Below are 18,332 nucleotides of genomic sequence, written 5' to 3'. Positions count from 1 at the left end.
TCCGAGGCCGACCGCTCCCGCCGTCCACGAACTGCTCTGGCAGCTGCTCCGCTCTGCTCACCAACCTGTGAGCCGCTCAGCTCTGCTCCACTTCAGCCGTTCCTCGGGCCGTTCCCACAAGGCTCCACTCTGCTCTGCTCGCTGCTTCTCCAGCCGCTCCGCCCTGCTCACCGACCTGTGAGTCGCTCAGCTCCGCTCCAACCGTCCCCGTGAGGCTCCACTCTGCTAGCTGCTCCGCCAGCCGCTTAGCAATATAGCTTCAGGCTCCCCCACTAGTTAACACAGTCTCAGTGATCTCAGCTCTTAATAACTTTAGCTCTTTTGTGATTTCAGCTCTTAGTAATTTCAGCTCATAGTAGGGGAGCCCCAGTGCTAGTGCACTGGAGTTTTGTAACCCATGCCCCTTGTCAAGCAAGTGCTACTTAGGTAATGGTGAAGGACTCGCTCAGTCCTTCTGTCATACAACAGTTCCACTGGCCTTGATTCACAGAATCAGCGTAACAAAACTTTATTCTTCCTGCCCCAATAATAGAGAAACTGGGGATCCCACACCAGCTAAAGTAACCACTTTCAGTTGCTGTTGTTTCATGCCAGGCGAGTGGGTGTGCCTATGCAAACTAGATCAGCCCCTGGAGCTGAACTCCCGGCACTCGCCTGCCAGACAGCAAGAGCCTGCAGAGTGCTGCAGCCCCACTCCCCAGGCACGCACAGAGACGGCGAGTAGGTCTCCACTGTGTGCTGCAGGGGCGGGGCTTGTAGGCGCCGGCAGCGAGCTGCTCCATCAGTGAGCCCCCCGGCCCCTGTCCCCACTCCCCTCGACCCGAGCCATCTGGCGAGTCCTTAGGAGCCAGAGGGATTGGACCTGCCTGCTGGATGCTTCGTGGGAGCTGCTCCAGGTAAGGCTAGCACTGCCTGGGACTCACCTGGCCCCCTGGCAGGTCTCTCTGGTGGGGGGGCTCTGCGTGGTGCCCCCCCCCTCCTTGAGGGGGGAGGTGGAGATGGAGCAGAGTCAAGCTGGTGGGGGGGGCGGGGCGGGGCGTGGAGCTGTTGGTGGTTTCTCAGTATTTCCTGTGCTCTGGGAGGGTTTTTTTGTTTTGCTCTGCCGCCTGCTTGTATTTTTTTGCTCCGCCCGATATTTGACCTCTGTCATCTGGTAACCCTACTGCCACCTGTGACTAACCTGTGCATATATTTTACCTGCGTTAACCTCTGAAAAACTCTCATGACCTCTTCTTAGCTAATAAAAAGGGCCCTACCAAATTCATGGTCAATTCTGGTCAATTTCATGGCCAGAGGGTTTTAAAATTGGTCAATTTAATGATTTCAGATGTTTACATCTGAAATTTCACAGTGTCAGGCAGGGCCCCCTGGCAAATTTGGGGGTCCTGGAAAAATAGGTGCCTCAGCCCTGGAAGAAGCCCTGCAGGCAGAAGCCCCGACCAGGTCACCTCGAGCCCTGGGAGGAGCCACCGGGGGAGGAAGCTCCAAGTCTGGAACTCAGAGTTGTCGGGGGGCGGAATCCTGAGGCCCAGCTTCGGGGCTGCTGCAATGCAGAATTAAGGGTGTACCTCCCTTGTTTCTGCTCTGCCTCTCGAGATGGGTCTGATCTCCCCACCAGGGGAGAAAGGAGAACTCCTGTCCCTCCCCAACCCCGCCAGACTAGAAGCTAGGAGCCCTGGGTCCCAGCAGCACGGGGATATGAGATTTCATGAGGAAGGGCTTATTTCACCGGTCCCTGACACATTTTTCACTGCTGTGAAATTGGTAGGGCCCTACTAATAAACCTATAGTTAGTTTACTATGGAATTGGCGACCAGCATTGTCTTTGGTGTAAAACAATAGATCTGGGATAAGTAACTGGTCTCTTGGGACTGGGAGCAACCTGATGTGACTTGATTTTTGGTTTATGTGACCTTGAATCACAAAGTCCAGCGTGTCTGGGTGGCAAGGTAGACCGGAGAGTCTGAGGGAACAGTCTGTGACTCCATGGTAAGACTGGTATAGTGATCCAGTTCACATTTGTCACTGGTTTGGGGAAATTGAATTATAGAACGCATCATCAGTTTCAGGGGTCTGCCCTGTTTTTCTGACAGTCTGCCTGAAGTTGGCACTCACAGTTGTGAGCCACGCCAGACAGAGTGACAGTGGGCTCCACTGCGAGTCACAGCACCAAAGTGTTGACTGGTTATTTTCCTCGCTACCCAGAATGACAGATTCACAGACCAACTCTGGAACTGAAGAAGTATGTTCTTTATTTGCTCCTTCAATAAATGATCAGTCCACCAAAGCAGGGCACAGCATAAGGTTAAATGCAAGCACACACCCACATTCGAGTGCTCGCCTTAAATACATTGTTACAAAGTTACTCATTGTATAGTGTACACATACTTTTCTGCCTAGCCCTAAGATTAGTTTGCTAATTCAGTTGTTTATCTAATTAGACTAATGACAAATTGTTAATCTGTTCAGGTTGCTGGCTCAGCTTTAAACTGGTTGTTCTTCCTCTCATCCAGACAAGAAGGCATCTTTTCACATGTCCCAGTTACGTTCATTAGCATTAACCAGTTTCCTCAACATCACTTTTATAGTCTGATTGGCTTGTTCCACCATCCCAGATGACTATGGTCTGTATGGGATGTGTAGTCTCTACATGACTTCCATTAATTTAAGACAGTTTCTAAAGATCTGTCCAGTGAAATGTGATCCCTGGTTCGATTTCTTTTCAGGGATCCCCCATCGAGAGAAGACTTGCTCTACTAGTACCTTGGCGATGGCTTTTGCAGTATTGGCTTTAAGAGGAAATGCCTCTACCCACTTTGATAAAGGGATTGGTAACTACTAATAGGTATTGGTTACCTCTTTGAGTCCTTGGCAAAGGACCTACAAAGTCAATCTGCAAAGCCATCCAAGGACCTTTATACACCTGAGATTTTAATGGTGCATATCTTTTGTACAAAGGATCTATTGTTAGCAATCCTTTTCTTTCCGTTTTGGAAAGCTTTAGGATTACTTTTATTATCTTTTTATTTGATTTTTATATTTCTTTTAAATTTGGTATGAGGTTTACCATGATGGTAATAACGAGAACCATTAATAAAGAAATGATACCTATTAACAGAATTTGTCTTCTGGATTAATGGTTGGAAAAGCTTTTGTTTTTCCTCCCCCCTCAGATCCAGTTGATCAAAATTGGGACATACCTGGGGCTCCCCTTGGTATAGTAGGGCAGTAGGGGTAACAAAAAGGTTGTCCTAATAGCTTTTACTGCAATATTTTTTTTGCAGCAATAATGTTCAGTGGGCTAGGCGAGCATTTGAGACTTGCCCATCTTTTACCCTATTGGACAGTAAGAACTGAAGGGGATTATGCGATGAGTGTAATATGATCGGGCTGAGGCCAATTAGAAAATATAATTATTGTGTGGCCTATTTCACAATTGTCATACTTAAGTTCAGTTGGTGACATTAAACATGAGGCATAGGCCACAGGTTTGATTTTCCCATGTCTTTCTTGTGAAGCCACAGCTGCTAATGCATTAACACTCACCGCTACCTTCAGATGATAGGGTATCTCAGGATTTGGAGTGATCAACACCGGAGCCTTGACAATGGCTTGTTTCAGCTGTGATACTGCTTCTGTATGTTGTTCAGTCCATTTCCATCGGACACCTTTCTTTTTTGTTTTCATTAGCTGGTACAAGGGACCTGCAATGGAAGCAAAATTGAAAATGCAATCCCTGTGGTACCCAGTTAAACCCAAAGAGGATTTTAAAGGGTCCTGTGATAAAGGCAACCTTTAGATTGCATCTACTTTCTGTTGTTCTGGGGTTCTACCCCATTTTTGTCAGGGTGAGGCCCAAGAAAGAGACACGATTGGCCATTAGCTGTGCCTTGACCGGATTGCACTTTAGCCCTGCTTCCTTTAGGATTTGTAGGAGCTCATTAAGCCTTTTTAAAAGCTCCTTTTTAGTCTGTGTTGCTAAACACAGGTTATCTACATATCGAAACAAAACAGTTGGTTTTGAAAATTGCGACAGTACCCTCCTTATTTGCTTTGGAATAAAGCTGGAGAATTTTATACCCCTGGGGTAAATGTGTCCAGGAATATTGGACTCCCTGGAAACCAAACGCAAAATGGTACTGTGAAATGTATGCCAATGATAATGTCAAAAGCTATTTACTGATGTCAAGGACAGTAAACCACTTAGCCTCTGGATTAAAGGACTTGATTAGATTTGGCATCTTGGCCATTGTAGGGGCACAAATGGGTGTGACCTGATTCAGGCATCTATAATTTAATTTTGAGTTGCCAAGAACCATCTGGTTTCTTCATGGCCTAATAGGGGAATTGGCAGTGAAATTACATCGTAGTACTTACTATGTCAATAAAGACTTAATAGTCTTTTCTATGTAAGGGTTTGCTAATTTTATTAATACAAAGGTATGAACCTTTCTTAGGTGACCTATCTGTACTTTAATGGGTATAGGAAGTGTGGTAACAACCTGATTACTTGCAAAAGTTGCAAGTGTTTTGAGGATCTAGGATCCTTAACATGGATAATGCTAATTGCTGCCCCAGTATCTATAATACAATTCCTGTGGTGGCCCCCTACCACTGCAGATACTGTGGGTCTCCCTCTTGCATCCCTGCCTAAAGGGACTATGACTACACTTGGGGCCAATTGGTGTCATGCCGAGTAATTTGAAGAGTATGCAGACAAATATCTATGGGTTCTCCTTCTATCTCTCTGGAGGCTGTCCACCAGAGAGAAGGAAATGAGTTAACGGAGGCCACCGGATGGTTTGAGGGTGCTGGGCCTTGGCCTTTCAATATCAGCTCATTTATGTGGGCTCGGAGTTTCCGGATAGCCCATCATTGAGCCTTAAGCATCTGCTTAACATCATTACAACTGAGTCCTCGTCTTTGACTTGGGTCTCTGCAGGCATGAATTGTTCTGTGCGGAATCTGAAAAGAAAAGAACATGGTCCCGGGCCCCTATATGGGATTCAAATGCATAACTCTGTTGAGGGGCACACCCACTCGAAGGTCCAGGGTTACTATGTGGGTTAGGGTCATTTTGCCAATGCTGGTATCTAGGGAATTTAGGAAAACCTTGGCCTAACCCTTGGGGTTCCTCAATCCTCACAGTGGGATTAGCTCGTGGTTCCTGAAGTATTGCATTGGAGATAATCCTGGATGAGCAGGGTTAACTTTCCATAAAACCTCAATGTCCTATACTTAAGGTATCTTTACACTAACACAGGACATTTTTTTAGTCCATTAACAATTACAGTTTTTTTTAAAGGCATTCCGTTTTTAATATTAGGGGCGGACACTAACAAAGGAGAGGATATTTCCTCCCCCTTTGCTCTGCTCACCTCATCCTTTAATTCACTAGTTGCTTCCTCTATGATGACACTCAACTCCGCCTCCTGTGGTGCCACCATGAGACTTACTTTCCTACCCGCAGACTGCTGATAGCTTTTGCACTGCTAACTTCCTCTTTTGACTCTCCCAGTGGCTTCTGAGACTTAATCTTCAACTCCTCCCTCCTTCTAGTCATTGGCCCTGCAGATTTTTTTATCTCCATCGGTTCAACCATGCCAATAGGGATGGGAACCGATTCTTTATCCTCCTCTAACACATCTCTTTAACTCTCTAATTCTTTCAACAGCCGACCACAACCTGATTTATAGCCATCTAGTGATTTTAAGCTGGCATGCAAAAGTTTGCTGGGTTTTCCTGAGTAACTCTACATTTTTTTAAAATTTCTTTCCCAGCAAACTTTAAGCTACGAACAGACATTTAACAGCTATTTTCTTCACCAGTTTAGCCTTTCTTTCTTTTTTTCTGCTTCATTTCTACATCAAATACATTACTCAAAAAAACCCCTGGGTTACGATGCTTAGATATGATCTTGCTATTCTCTACCTGTTCTAAACCTCCTCCCTGTTCCTGAATGTATTTTCTGGCAAGGTTTTCTAAAGCCATATTGCTGGCAACTCCAACAGATTTTACTCTTGCTTTTACTCCACTCACCTTAACACATAACATAGAACTCATCTGAATTCTAACACTTTACTTTTAACACTTTTAATATGAAATAGAGAATTCATCTCAATTCTACAACTTTACTAGCTTTTCAATAACTAGAATAAATACTCTGTTGGTTTACTCTGACATGGAAGGTGTCCCTTCACAGAAACAACAGGAAATAATACCCCAAACTGGTTTTCTACCTAGTTCAATAAGTCCCAAGTAAATGATAGACGGGTGGGGGCGTGTTCCCCTCTCTTCCCTCAATGGCTCATAGCTGATCGAGAGGTCTTTTCCCTCTGTCGGGACCTGCCAAACAGCTGGGGATACTGAGGCAGACGGATCAGAGGTGTAGCCCGGGAGAGTTGTGGGGACTGAAGAACTATACAAGTTCTGAGTTATTGAGGCCTCTTGGTGGCAATTAATACATAGATTTATCAACTCCCCCGCCAGCACTCAGTGTGGGTCATCGGGCCCGATGCTACTGCTTATATCTTATTGGTACCATTTGTTATAACTTCAACCTCCAACAAAGCCCCTTAAATGCGCGTATCACATTAAATATCATCACTATTACTTTATCTTGCAAGATTAAATTCAAAACTATACGTCAAAACTTTAAGTTAAACGACAATACAGAATGGAAATACTGAGTCTGCTGCCAAGCCACAGCCACAGAAAATCAGGTTCCTGTGTTCTTCAGAGTGAGTTAGCAAGACACACAAATCTTGCTCTCTAACTCCCTGTAACTTTCATTCTTTACTTATGTCTCAGTGAGATTTTCAGAGGTCTAAGGATGCCTGGAATCCCTGAAAATTCCTGCCACACACTCCTTAAGTCTCCTGCCTGGCTCGCCAGCCTGTAGCCTGATTTAGAGTGTACTGATAATATTAATTTGGATAATATGGGAATTTAATTTATTAATTTTATTTTATTTAATAATATTAATAAGTATTATTATTAATATTAATTAGTATGGGTTTAGGCTCACCAATCTGTTTGATCAGAAGATAAAAGTTCTTGTCTTGAATCAGGCTCCACAGAATTTATAAAGGACCCTCGGGGGTATGACAGGAAGCTCACACTGAGACAGATATAATCTTAAAGACTTTTTATTAAAATCAATAATAGTAAGTAAAAGGTAAAATATCCAGAGTTACAAAGTTACAATTGCATTACTGCTATTCAAAAGATAAATATGATAATATAATATTATATGTAACAAAGCTTTGGTTAATATACTCACACCCTTCCTTGATAACCTGGTGGTAAGAGACACAGGAACAGCCTTGTGGTTCAGGTTTCTCAATTCTTGAGTGAGGGATGCAGTGCTTAGAAAATGCTAAGAGCTATCAAAACTGACTATGGTTTACTTGATTAACTTAAACTTAAATCAAAACCTAATAATCAAACTAAGAATAAAACTTAGGGAAACCAAGCTTAGCCTAGTTCCCTTGAAACTTAAAGTTTAAGAAGGACAAGTATAGCCTACAAATAGTAGCAGTCATCATAGATAGATAGAGTGGAGGAAGTAAATGAGAATAGAGTAAAGTGAGAACAGAGATAGTGAGAAATGGAGATGGAGTAAAGTAAGAATGGAGAAAATGGAGAAAATGGAGAACAGAGGTACTCTATTGAGATAACTTACCTCTTTTATAGTGCAAATGCCAGACCTCCTTCTCTTATGCCCAAATTTTATTCCTCACCCGCAGAAATGTTAGGGTACACTTACCCCATAGGCTAATATATATGTGCGTATGGATGACAGGTATGTACGCACATCAGTCTCTTGTGGTGTACTTTTTAAGTCTGTGGGAAAAAACCCTGTTTCCACCCTTTAAGGCTATTGGTCTAGGTAAATGTCTCTAGACATCTGCGTGGGTGTTTTGTCTAATTTTACTTTTCTGGCTGAGGCTCTCAAAAGGTGTTAACTTCACATTAGCTTAACATACAGGGTTTTGGCCTGTAGGTAGATCTTGCATTACAGCCAAACTTACTTTTAATATAAAGCTATAAACCTATTACATTACATCAAATACTTAAACTATAAGAAAATATATATATATATATACACATATAAGCAATCAGGTTAGTCTTATAGGCTACAGTTCCTAGATGTATACATTTCCATTTAGCCAGGTTAAAATGCATATTATTGACTTAAGTCTAGTTTACCAAGCACTCCAGATTGATCCATATCAGTGACCCATCCTCTTTATTATTTACAATCCTCCAAGTTTTGTGTCATCTTCAAACCTTCTCCGTGATGATTATATGATCTGGTGAAGAACATGCGGAAGATGCTCCCCTTCTAGAGATGGGCAGCACTTGTGCATGGACAAAAGTGGTAGGGTCTGGGTGCAAGAAGATGCAGAAACCACCACAACAGCAACAAGCACAAAAGCAGAGGGAGAGGAGCCTAGGGTGACCCTAGAGTGGGAGAGGAGAGGTCTCAGGTGGGACCACTGTTGGCAAAAGTTGAGGATGGGGCAGGGTTTCATCCTTTGAGGTGGTCATTGCATTTGAGGGCAAGGTTCCTAAAGACTCACAGAGTTTGTCAAAGAGGTGAGGACTAAGGGCGGAGCTCTTTCCATGTCTCAGTCCTGCAGCGGGTAAGGGGGGCATCTGCCTCATTGTACTCTGCAATAGCTCAGATGGCCCTTCCTTCCCTTGTAGTCCCCATCCCGTCTCCTTCTCCCTGTTCTCATCTCACTTTGAGCAATCAGTTTGCTCCTCTCATCTGGGCAGAGGAAATCATGGCCCAGGAAGCAAATAAAGTGGTTACGGATGCTGTGGGCTGGTTTGACCCTGTTTTAAGTGACTTAATGTGTGGATTGCCTGACATTATGATGATGTCCAGAGTGTGAAGAATTTTAATTAAAAAAAAACTCAGCATGGAGGCAGCTGATTAGTCACAGACAGTGCTGGGCCCATCTCTCTTTTTGGGGCCAGTTACCCAATGACAAGCCAATACTCCTTGTAGTTAGGTTTGGAAGCAGCAGTTTTTTATTGGCAAATGTCAGTAAACATCAATTTCACCACACACACACCAACTGATGAAAAATATTTTCATCGATGATAATCAAAATTTGCAGCTAGGCAAAGTAAAAGAAATGCTGCTTGAGAATCAGCGATGGCTCCAGGCACCAGCACTCCAAGTGGGTGCCTGGTGTGGCAAGCAACGGGGCGGCACCCTGTCGGTCCCTGAGAGGGCGGCAGTCAGGCAGCCTTCTGTGGCTTGCTGCGGGAGGTCCGCCGGTCCCGCGGATTCGGCAGCAATTTGGTGGCGGGTACACTGAAGCCGCAGGACTGTCGGACCTCCCATAGGTGCGCCACCAAAGGCAGCCTGCCTGCTGTGCTTGGGGCAGCAAAAAAGCTAGAGCCCCCCTGTTGAGAACTAAAGTTCAATTAACGAATAGTTACTTTTTTATCTTGTTATATGGTGTTGACAGTTTTTGTTTTAACGGATATAAAGCTTTAATTTTTTGAATCGCAACATCGACTGTCATTAAATAATTATTGTCTGTCCCCTATTATCTCTCAAACATACAGCCCATAATTTCCTTGCAGTAGTGAAATTTGTATTCATATAAATAATAAAAAAATGCCTAAAAGTAAACCTGATTGCTTGCTATTAAACATGCATTAAATAGCTTCAGGTCATCAACCTGCACTGTACTGAGAGAAATGATAGCATGCTAAGGGCAATAAGTAATATAAATAATAGACAAACAAAACACAGATAAATAATAGAAAGGAAGGAAACTGCAGTTACAGAGGATTACAGAAAAAGAAGCCCAATTCAGGCGATCAGAAGAGAAGAGAAGGCAAATTTGTGAAAATCATAGAATCATAGAATATCAGGCTGGGAAGGGACCTCAGGAGGTCATCTAGTCCAACCCCCTGCTCAAAGTAGGACCAACAGCAATGAAATCACCCCAGCTAGGGCTTTTGTCAAGCCAGGCCTTAAAAACCTCTATGGATGGAGATTCCACCACCTCCCTAGGTAACCCATTCCAGTGCTTCAGCACCCTCCTAGTGAAATAGGGTTTCCTAATATCCAACCTAGACCTCCCCCACTGCAACTTGAGACCATTGCTCCTAGTTCTGTCATCTGCCACCACTGAGAACAGCCGAGATCCATCCTATTTGGAACCCTATCTCAGAGAGTTGAAGGCTACTATAAAATCCCCCCTCACTCTTCTCTTCTGCAGACTAAATAAGCCCAGTTCCCTCAACCTCTCCTTGTAAGTCATGTGCCCCAGCCCCCATGTCATTTTCGTTGCCCTCTGCTGGCCTCTCTCCAATTTGTCCACATCTTTTCTGTAGTGGGGGGATCCAAAACTGGACATAATACCCCAGGTGTGGCCTCATCAGTGCTGAATAGAGGGGAATAATCACTTCCCTCAATCTGCTGGCAATGCTCCTTTTAAATGCAGCACAATATGCCATATGCTTTCTTGGCAACAAGGGCACACTGCTGACTTATATCCAGCTTCGCATCCACTGTATTCCCCAGGTCCTTTTCTGTGTAAGGGGACTGTTGCCCCCTTACTAACATTCAGTGGGGGTGTTTTGGTTGGCTAGCTCCCAGCACTAAAAGGGGAAGGGTCGATGGCAAATCAGGAGCCTGAGACTGACAGTCCCCAGGAACAATGGGGAGAGGCCAATGCTCCAGATCAGCCTGATTGACAGGGCAGGCAGGTTAATCAGGGAGTCAGGAGGCCAGAGGGGGTCCCGTCCTCCCTGTGAGCTGGAATTGCCTGGGTCAGACAGAGTGGGGCCGAGCTAAGGAGAGAGCAAGGGCTCGAGCTAAGTGGCTGGAAGCAGAGCTGCAGCCCCAAAGCCAGAGCACAGCCAGAGAGAGCAGAGCTGCCCTGGGAGGAGAGCTGTAGCAACCAGAGCCAGAGGGGCCAGACAAACAGCCAGGAAGCAGGTCAAAGCTGGGAGCAGAGTCACAGAAGCAGCCTGCAGAGCAGAGCTGTGCTGGGGGCAGAGCTGCAGCAACCAGAGCCAGAGAGGCCAGAGAAGCAGCCCAGGGAGCTGAAGGCAGAGCAGCAGCAGCAGCCGTGCTGAGGCAGAGTGGAGCTGGAGCCGGGGCTGGAGCAGTCCGGAGCTGGGGCTGGGGCAGTCCGGAGCCGTGTGCAGTCCGAGTGTGGTGAGCAGCTGGGGAGAGTGAGGGGGACCCTGGGCAGTGGGCCCAGCACAGGGAGACGCCTCAGCCAAGAGGCTCTGCAGGCCAGACTTGCAGGGGGATCATAACCCCGACCGGGCGGGGGCAACGCTGGGAAGAAGGGTCCTGCCACCTAGAGCCTGAGACCGTGTGGTCACCACCAGAGCAAGTGTCCAACCCCCAGCGTCCCTGCAGCACAGACAGGGCCTGAGAAGCAGGTCTGGGACCTATAAGGAACAGACTGAACTGCTCTAACGTTCCAGAAACACTGTTTGTAATGTTCCCTGCCACAGAGCGGGGTGATGTGTTTTCCTTTAACCTTTCCCATTTTTCCTTATTCTTTTTTAAAATTAATTGTTAATTAAACAACTTGTATTTACTTTAAATTGTATGAAATGATCAGTGGGTCAGGGAGGTGCCCAGTGCAGAGAGAGTACCCCGGAGTGGGGACACCCTAGCCCCTGTCCTGGGTGACCACAGCAGGGTTGGGGGTCGAGCACCCCAGGAATCCTGGGCCCAGCCTTGTCGGGGTTTACGAGGACACTGCCAGACAGGAGAGTGGAAGGGGTGTCCTCAAGGGCAGGGAGGCCTCTGGGTAAAGGAAGTGGGAGCGAGGACTCGGATCCTTTCGCTAGCCCACTTCACCGGGGTAGTGCAGAAGCCAGGAAATTTCCCCACAATAGCGGGACCATTCCCCCGCTTACATAATTGGCGTCACGAACAGGATCCTATCCACAGGGTCCATCCCATTGGTTTTCTGGTTAAGTTCTAGTAGCGTGGTCCGGGCCTAGTTGAGCACCCTACCATGGCTGGAATTGAAGAACTATGAACCCAGTTTGCTGAACTTCAGCGCAGATTATCAGACCAAGCGGAGGCATTACAGCAAGCTAGAACTGAACAGAGAGAAGCCTTATCGCTGGCCAAGGCAGTAATAGACCAACAGACAGCAGAAGCTAAGAAATCCCCTACTATTTATGTCCCACGGGAGCGGAAGGTCACAGAGTTTGGTGGCTTCCCGACTAGACCAGGAGACATTACAGTAGAGGAGTGGGTCAAGTCTGTGAAGGCGGCTCTGCGTGTGCTAAGAGTACCTGAAGAAGATCATGTGGACTTCACAGAGGAGCACCTCAAGGGCCAGGCCAAGGCCACAGTAAAGTTCATGGCAGTGGCAGACAAGAAAGATGTGGAAAAGGTATTTGAACTCCTCCTAAAAATGTATGGCGACAAGGTACCTATTGGAACCCGACTAAAGGAGTTTTTTGAGAGAAAGCAGGAGCCTGGTGAAACTGTCCGGGCATACGCATATGACCTCAAGGAGAGAATGAGCAAAGTGGAGCGGCGAGACCCTCAGCGAGTTCCAGACCCAGATACGGTTCTGAAAGAGCAGTTGGTGCTGGGGCTCCATGATGACTCCCTCCGACGTGAAATGAAAAGGAGGTTTAAAGAAGAGCTCAGTAAGAAGTTCCATGAACTCATGCAGGCTGCCATTATGTGGTCAGAAGAAGAGGAAGTTCCTGTGGCAGAGGTGGCCAATCCTAATCCCCATACACGAAGTGGGGGCCTAGTGAATGCAGCTGCTGGGGAAAAGGTCCTGCCCCAAACAGAGCTAACATTGGAAAGCTTAAGTGAAGCTGTCCAAAAACTGGCGGTCCAACAGCGGGAGATGCTGAAAGTGATGACCGAGTTGATGAAAGAAAAGAATCCCATTAGTATGCCAAAGTATCCAAGGGCACCGGGATCCCGAAGAGCCCCACTGAAGGACGAGCTGGGAAGATACATTTGTTACACTTGTGAAAGGCCAGGACATACTAGCCGAGAATGTCCACTGAGAAGGAGAACAGAGTCCCAGGCACTCGAAACCAATGGGGCACCAGGAGCAAGTGGTCCCTCTACAGTAGAAGGCCAAGCAGTGGCAGAAGGATTCCTAGGCCTGTCCTTCATGGAAAATCCCTCTGCATACAGTGTTGAGAGGAACATGGGCAGTGCCAGCATATCTAGCGACTTCTGTAAGCGAGCATTTGGAGACTGTCTAACTGCTGAAGTATGTATAGCAGGGGTGAAGACCAGATGTTTGTTAGATACTGGCTCAGAAGTCACCACCATTACTGAGTCGCATTTTCAAAAATATCTGAAGGACAAGGACCTGACCATGCACAGCACACGGTTTGTACGTCTAACAGCTGTTAATGGATTGGCAATCCCAGTGGTGGGGTGCCTTGAAGCAGACATAGAGTATATGGGCCAGACACTGCCAGGAAAATTAGGGTTACCATACGTCCGGATTTTCCCGGACATGTCCGGCTTTTGGGGGCTCAAATCCCCGTCCGGGGGAAAATCCCCAAAAGCCGGGCATGTCCGGGAAAATTGGGAGGGAGGGAGGGCTCGGCCGGGGCCTCTTTGGCTGGGGTCGGTGGTGCGGGGCCGGTGCGGGGCCGGGCCGGGGTCGCGGGGCCGGGGGCATGGTGCCGGGCCGGGCGCCGGTCCAGGGTCGCGGGGCCGGGCGCCGGTCCGGGGTCGCGGGGCCGGGCGCCGGGGGGCCAGGCCGGGAGCCAGTCCGGGGTCGCGGGGCCGAGCGCCGGTCCGGGGTCGCGGGGCCGGGGAGCCGGGGGGCCGGGCCGGGCGCCGGTCCGGGGCCGGGGGGCTGGGCCCGCTGGGCCGGGAGCTGGGCTGGGCCAGGGTCGCCGGGCCGGGAGCCGGGGTCGCGGGGCCGGGAGCCGGGGGGTGCGCCGGGCCGCTGGGGGCCGGCAGTGCTGGGCGGGCCGGGGGTGGTCGGCCGGGGGCCAGGGCCGGCACCCCAGGGCCCGAGCCGACCCAGGCTGGAGCTGCCGGGGGGCCAGCCTGGGCCGCGCCTCCTCCCCCCACACTCCCCCTTACCTGCTTCAGGCTTCCCGTGAATCAAATGTTCGCGGGAAGCAGGGGAGGGGGCGGAGTTGGGGTGGGGGGCGTGGGCGGGGCTGGGGGCGGGGCCGGGGCCCCGTGGCGTGTCCTCCATTTGGAGGCACAAAATATGGTAACCCTAGGAAAATGCATCTTCATCCTGAAAGACAAAGCCTCAAAAGGGAGCCATATAGGAGAAGGAGTCCCAGGGATTCTAGGGATGAACATCATTAGTGAGCTGAAGGAGCTACTGCTGCCAGGAGAAGGAACCAGGAAGATGAACTGTCACGAGCACTCTATGAAGAATGCTGTGCTGAATAAAGTACTGGCTCGAGAGGAGAGGCAGAGTCTTTCCCTGGGCCCCACAAGGCATATGGGAAATGGTAAAGTGGGCAGAGAACGGAAGACCATTATTCCTCCTTGGAGAGGGAAGATCCTTGACGAACACAGCTGTGTACCAGGAAATGAGCTGCAGGTGACGAGGGAGAAGGGAGGACGAGTTACCTTTCTTCAAGAAAGATGTGATGGGAGACTGCCAGTTCCAGTTCAAGCGGCACGTCAAGGGCTGATTCCTGCACATGTGGCTAACATAAGGGCGTTGCCAGAGAAGCATCAAGAAGTCTTTTCTAAGAATGAGGTGACCAATTATGATGACCAGGTCAAAGGTCACCATGACAGGCTGAAGACAGTCTGGAAAGTTGCTCTCAGTACAACTAAAGACACAGCCCAAAGTAGAAAAAGGACTTATGATAGCAAGTCCAGTGGGGCTCTCATCAGATCTGGTGACTGTGTACCACTTCGTAGCCGTAGACGCCGGAGATGTAATAAAATACAGGACAAATGGAAGCCAAATCCCCCCACTGTGGTCACCCACAACAATAACGAACTGCCAGTGTACGCTAACCAGCCTGAACGAGGAGGTCCTGGGATAGTAGTACATAGGGACCAGTTGAAACATTGTACTCTTAGTCCAGACAGGGACCATAGGAGGCGTAGATCAGTACACCCTGAGGAGGCTGAAACCAATTGGGAAATGGTTCTAGTCCCACAAACCGAATACAGAGTGGGGCAAACCCAAACCCTAACAAGAATGGCCAGATCCTTCAAACTGACCCAGTATTACCCGAGGATAGAAAAATAGAAAATATGGGTAATGAACCGCCAGTCTTAAGAAGGTCCCAGAGGGCTAATAAGGGCATACTTCCTGTCAGACTTAAAGATAATTATTTACATATATGCATCCGAAGAAGTGGGCTGTAGTCCACGAAAGCTTATGCTCTAATAAATTTGTTAGTCTCTAAGGTGCCACAAGTCCTCCTGTTCTTCTTTTTGCGGATACAGACTAACACGGCTGCTACTCTGAAAGATAATTATGTTATTGGTTCTATGTAGTGTTTTAATGAATATTGTTATGTATGGTATTAAGAAGTAGATGTGGAATGTTAAATATGCTAAATGTTCTTTTGATAATTGCTAATGGGTTGTTGATATACAATGACATGGGTATATGTTGTTACCATGGGGCCCGGATGTACCGGTGTGAATATTGTGGATGTGGCAGTATTTTAGCAAGGGGGAATGTAAGGGGACTGTTGCCCCCTTACTAACATTCAGTGGGGGTGTTTTGGTTGGCTAGCTCCCAGCACTAAAAGGGGAAGGGTCGATGGCAAATCAGGAGCCTGAGACTGACAGTCCCCAGGAACAATGGGGAGAGGCCAATGCTCCAGATCAGCCTGATTGACAGGGCGGGCAGGCTGATCAGGGAGTCAGGAGGCCAGAGGGGGTCCCGTCCTCCCTGTGAGCTGGAATTGCCTGGGTCAGACAGAGTGGGACCGAGCTAAGGAGAGAGCAAGGGCTCGAGCTAAGTGGCTGGAAGCAGAGCTGCAGCCCCAAAGCCAGAGCACAGCCCAGAGAGAGCAGAGCTGCCCTGGGAGGAGAGCTGTAGCAACCAGAGCCAGAGGGGCCAGACAAGCAGCCAGGAAGCAGGTCAGAGCTGGGAGCAGAATCACAGAAGCAGCCTGCAGAGCAGAGCTGTGCTGGGGGCAGAGCTGCAGCAACCAGAGCCAGAGAGGCCAGAGAAGCAGCCCAGGGAGCTGAAGGCAGAGCAGCAGCAGCAGCCGTGCTGAGGCAGAGTGGAGCTGGAGCCGGGGCTGGAGCAGTCCGGAGCCGTGTGCAGTCCGAGTGTGGTGAGCAGCTGGGGAGAGTGAGGGGGACCCTGGGCAGTGGGCCCAGCTCAGGGAGACGCCTCAGCCAAGAGGCCTTGCAGGCCAAACTTGCAGGGGGATCATAACCCCGACTGGGCGGGGGCGACGCTGGGAAGAAGGGTCCTGCCACCTAGAGCCTGAGAGCGTGTGGCCACCACCAGAGCAAGTGTCCAACCCCCAGCGTCCCTGCAGCACAGACAGGGCCTGAGAAGCAGGCCTGGGATCTACAAGGAACAGACTGAACTGCCCTAACGTTCCAGAAACACTGTTTGTAATGTTCCCTGCCACAGAGTGGGGTGATGTGTTTTCCTTTAACCTTTCCCATTTTTCCTTATTCTTTTTTAAAATTAATTGTTAATTAAACAACTTGTATTTGCTTTAAATTGTATGAAATGATCAGTGGGTCAGGGAGGTGCCCAGTACAGAGAGAGTACCCCGGAGTGGGGACACCCTAGCCCCTGTCCTGGGTGACCACAGCAGGGTTGGGGGTCGAGCCCCCCAGGAATCCTGGGCCCAGCCTTGTCGGGGTTTACGAGGACACTGCCAGACAGGAGTGTGGAAGGGGAGTCCTCAAGGGCAGGGAGTCCTCTGGGTAAAGGAAGTGGGAGCGAGGACTCGGATCCTTTTGCTAGCCCACTTCACCGGGGTAGTGCAGAAGCCAGGAAAGTTCCCCACAATAGCGGGACCATTCCCCCGCTTACATCTGCATAACTGCTGCTTAGCCAGCTGTAAAATGCTATAACATAATATACAGACATCTTACACACATGAAAAAGGACAAGGAATTCCTTGAAACATGAAATGAGAATTATGAAGTTGTTGGGGGAGAGGGAATTGTTCTCTGCTGGACGGAAAGAGGAGTGCTCAGTGTGTGCATGTGTTTATGTGTTATGCCCTGCTTGAGGGAATGAGTGTGTGTGTGTGTGTGTGTGTGTGTGTGTGAGTAAAATATTCCACTGACCCAAATCTCCTAGAGACCAGCTCTTCCAAGCTATTTAGGCCCTGACCTGAGAGAGCTGTCTCAGGAAGTCTGTAGGATGCTCAGTGCATGTTGCCAGCTGTCTAGTTTTATGGCCTCTGGATTGTCCCAGAAGTCCTGGTTTTTCATTGTACCTCAGAGGTAGTAACCCTAAAGGGGCAGGGCTCAGGGGTTGCTGATCTGGAGGAGAAAGGACTGGCAGAGGTTGGGAACTGCTGCATGGCAGTGCTGGCCTAGGGCACATTTTAAAAGACCCCCTGTCAGATTATTTTATTTCCCTGCTGATCGAAGGATTCTTTCTCTAACTGTTTGCAGTCAGAGCTCAATCTGCTGCCTGTCTGCTATCAAAAAGTGCTTTTTGCCCAGGAGTTATGCAGAGGGAAAAGGCAAAAGTAGCAAAAATACCCAACGGCCAGTCATGGGACACTAGATGGGGAGGACTCTGAGTTACTACAGAGAATTCTTTCCTAGGTTTCTACCTGGTGGGTGTTGCCCACATGCTCAGGGTCTAACTGATCGCCATATTTGGGGTCAGGAAGGAATTTCCCCCCAGGTCAGATTGGCGGATCCATGGGTTTTTTTGCCTTCCTCTGCACCATGGGGCATGGGTCACTTGCAGGTTTAAACTAGTGTCAGTGGTCGATTCTCTGTAACTTGAAGTCTTTAAACCAGGATTTGAGGATTTCAGTCATTCAGCCAGAGGTTAGGGGTCTTTTACAGGAGTGGGTGGGTGAAGTTCTGTGGCCTGCAATGTGCAGGAGGTCAGACTAGATCAGTGGTTCCCAAACTTGTTCTGCTGTTTGTGCAGGGAAAGCCCTGGCGGGCCAGGCCAGTTTGTTTACCTGCCGCATCCGCAGGTTTGGCCGATCGCAGCTCCCAGCTGTGGGAAATGGCACGGGCTGAGGGATGTACTGGCCGCCGCTTCCAGCAGCTCCCATTGGCCTGGAGCAGCAATCCATCATCATCATGATGGTCCCTTCTGGCCTTAAAGTCTATGAAAGAGGAAAGCAGTTCACAACATGAGGATAGACTATGTTACAGTTACACCACCTAAAACAAGCTT

The sequence above is a fragment of the Chrysemys picta genome, chromosome 13, assembly GCF_011386835.1.
Source record: "Chrysemys picta bellii isolate R12L10 chromosome 13, ASM1138683v2, whole genome shotgun sequence".
NCBI classification, from domain to species: Eukaryota; Metazoa; Chordata; order Testudines; family Emydidae; genus Chrysemys; species Chrysemys picta.
Note: the sequence above shows the minus strand (reverse complement) of the source record.